This window comes from Durio zibethinus, chromosome 1 (genome assembly GCF_047325235.1).
Source record: "Durio zibethinus cultivar Kanyao isolate XHJ-2024 chromosome 1, ASM4732523v1, whole genome shotgun sequence".
Taxonomy (NCBI): domain Eukaryota; kingdom Viridiplantae; phylum Streptophyta; class Magnoliopsida; order Malvales; family Malvaceae; genus Durio; species Durio zibethinus.
Genome location: NC_143162.1, coordinates 5540514 through 5543944, shown reverse-complemented (window position 1 = coordinate 5543944; position 3431 = coordinate 5540514).

Sequence of the window (3431 nt, the reverse complement as noted above, 5' to 3'; positions counted from 1 at the left end):
TATACGAATGTATTTTTTAAATCAAATATTCCTATATAATATTATAAAAGTCTATTTATTTTATATAATTTAATTAGTTTGGTAAAAAAAAGTTTAAAATTTGTTAATTAAAACTTTCAAACATTTTTTATTGATTAGGATTAATGTCACGGTTCTAAATTTAAAAATTTTTATTATAATATTTAAAGTATAAATCTATTAACTAATATAATATTTGAAGAGTTGCTTTTATCTAATATAAGCCATTATTTGAAGTTAGTTATATTAAAAGTGAGTACTATCTTAATTAAAAGATCTATAATTTGATACAACATTAGAAAATTTTAAATGTTAGGTATCACATTGAATATTTTGTTATAATTTAAGTATTATTCATTATATTAATTGTATTGATTATTATGGGAGATTGAATATAGCTATAGAAATTTCATAACTAAGATCATAATACATAATATATGTTTATTTATTTGTTACTTCCTTTGTTTTAAATTGTTTAAATATTATTAATTTTCTTAAAATCTAAGAAAAAATTTTTGATTTTAATGTATTTAATATTAAATTTTAAATTTTTTTATAAAATTTAAAGTTTCATGATTTTTAATATCAAAAAGTAAAAAAAATCATAAAAAATAATTTCAAAATATAAAAAAGTAAAAGTTTTAAATGTTAAAAAAATGACATAATTTTAAGATATTTCAAAAAAATAAAAAGAAATGAAAATAATATATATTTATATATATAAGCCTTCTAAGAAAAGGAAGAAGGCAAAACAAACTGGGAACTAAGACAGAATGTTTTAGGTTTCCAATTGAAAATTACATGAACAAAGTTTGAATTGTTTTCTAAAACATGTTTTTAATAATTTATTATTGTCGTTAGTTTAGAATGTAGTATATCTTATATTGAGTAGAAAGATAATTCATATATAGTTTAAAAAAGATTACTTATGTTATTTAAGTAATTATGCTAAGTATTAGAGTGAGCCAAGTTATTTTGACTTGTTTAGTAAATAGATATAACTTTTAAATCTTTTATTTTTTATTTCAAAATATTACTAAAATGTTAATTTTATTTTGAATAAATATGTTTAAACATAAAAAAATATGATAGTTTGAATAAACATATATGAACAAAAAACATGATTATTTAACTAAAATTTATTAATAAAAAAAATAACTATATAAAATATTATAATTTTTTGAATTAACTTGTTTTGTAATTATTTATTTATTATAAATTGATCTTTTTGTTTAACTAATTTTATTATTTATGATTCAAATTTTTTTTTAAAATTTTATTATATTCTATATGCATAATCTTCTTTAAAATAATATTTTTTATGTCTCAAAATCATATTTCTTCTTTCTTAAATTTTCTAACAACTACTACCAATTTTATTTAGTATTAGTACTTTTTTACTTACAATCAAAGCTACAATTTTATAAAACCTAACAAAAAAAAGAAAAAAACACTGAGGAAGGCTTTTAACAGTGATTAAGGGGAAGACTGGCCAGGGGAGACCCTTAATTTTGGCCGAAAAGGACCTCTCCTGCCTAGTCTAGGGCACTGTAGTCTCTTGTCCCTATAACAGCCCGTTGCTGGCCACAATTTGTACAAGACAGTTTTTTTATGTTTTTGTGTTTTTCAAGCTGGGAAATGGGAATGCTTCTTCACACTTCAGAGAACCAATGAAGAGGCAAACATCGATGTGCCCAACGAAATGCACAAAAAGAGAGAGATATCCAAAATATTTAATTTGTGATTTTTCCTATAAAGAAAGTGAGTGTTAATTGAATAATGATTTTCACCTTTTTATCGGGACTTGTCACGACCAGCTTTTTGAGACCTGGGTCACCCTATGGCTTTGAAGCTTTAAGCTGCTTGTATTTTTTATTTTGGAATAAACAATTTCATCACTTTTTACAAGTTACACAAACTTCAAGTTAATTTTTAGCCAAAGAGAAAAGTTGTAATAAATATATATTTGTCTCCAAGTAATTTTCAAATAAATTTCTTAATTTATGTCATTTTTATGTTGTTTTGGGATTCAATTAAGGGATGGCTATAGGTTTAATTAAGGTTAAAATATTTAAAAAGTTTTTAAATTTTTAAATTTTATTTAGATTAATTTTTATATTTTTATTATATTCAAATAAATTTTTATTTTTTGATTTGTATCCAAATATATCATTATTTCAGACAAAAAAATTAATTTATGTTAATAGTTTATTCAAGTACAAATTAAACAAAATTTATTTAGACAAAAATTAAATTTTAAGGGTTTATTTTGGTTGTAAAGTTAAAATTAAAAACTTATTTAGATGCAATAAAAGTATTAGAACTTATCTAAATAAAATCATAAAATTTTTTTGTTTTTTATTATTTTAACCTTTAATTAATTAGGGTTTATATATATGCAAGGGTAAAAAGGACCTAATTGAGAATTTAATGATTTTGGACCGACTTGATATTTCATGTCTTATGGTTTTTACTAGCCTCCACATTTACAAAACAAGTTGCTCCCACAGCATCTATGCTTGTAACAAGTTGGAATAGTTTTAAACCAAATTAGATATACTAGATTTGATTGTGGAGCCAAATTAATTAAGTAAAAAAAGATTCCTAATGCCTACTCTATACTTAATTAATTATGCATTCTCATGAAATAACAATAATTCATATTTAATTTAACAATCCAATGCCTATCCTTTAGATTTCGTTACGTGTACGTACTAAGAAAGAATGAATGAAAGAAAATAGAAAGATGACAAGGCTCTGTTTGGTTTGAAAAAATATTTTTTGTTTTTATTTTTTAGAATATAGTTTTTATTTTTTGTATTTTTTTTCTAAAAAATGTATTTGGTAAACAAAAATAAAAATTATTTTCTAAAATGTAAAAATAAGAAAATAAATAAACTATTCAATAATATTACTATTAATGTTATTTAATTATAAATATAATATATATTTATTAATTAATGATATTAAAAAGTGTTTAAATATGATAACTTACAAAACATAAAAAAAAAGTAATGTACATCTCTTGTTTTCATAATTGAAAATATTATTTTTATTTTCATAATTTCAACTCATTTTCATTTTTATTTTTTAAAAATTTATTTTCATTTTTAATTATCAAACACGTTTTCACTCTTATTTTTTATTTTCTAAAATAATGAAAACAGAAAATGGTTCTATTTTCTGATATCAAACACTACCTTAAAAATACTCGTTAAGATTTCTAATGTTGATGGTTTTTGGTAACTTGTTAATATCGATTTGGAGAGATTATCCTGCTAAGATGATAAGAATTTACCAAAGAATAGAAGATAATTAAAGAGCATCAGAGTTTGAGTTTCAGATGCGTTTCGATGGTAAAATCAGCAATCTAATCAACTAAGAGAGGAGGCTAACCAGAAAAGAGAGCTATT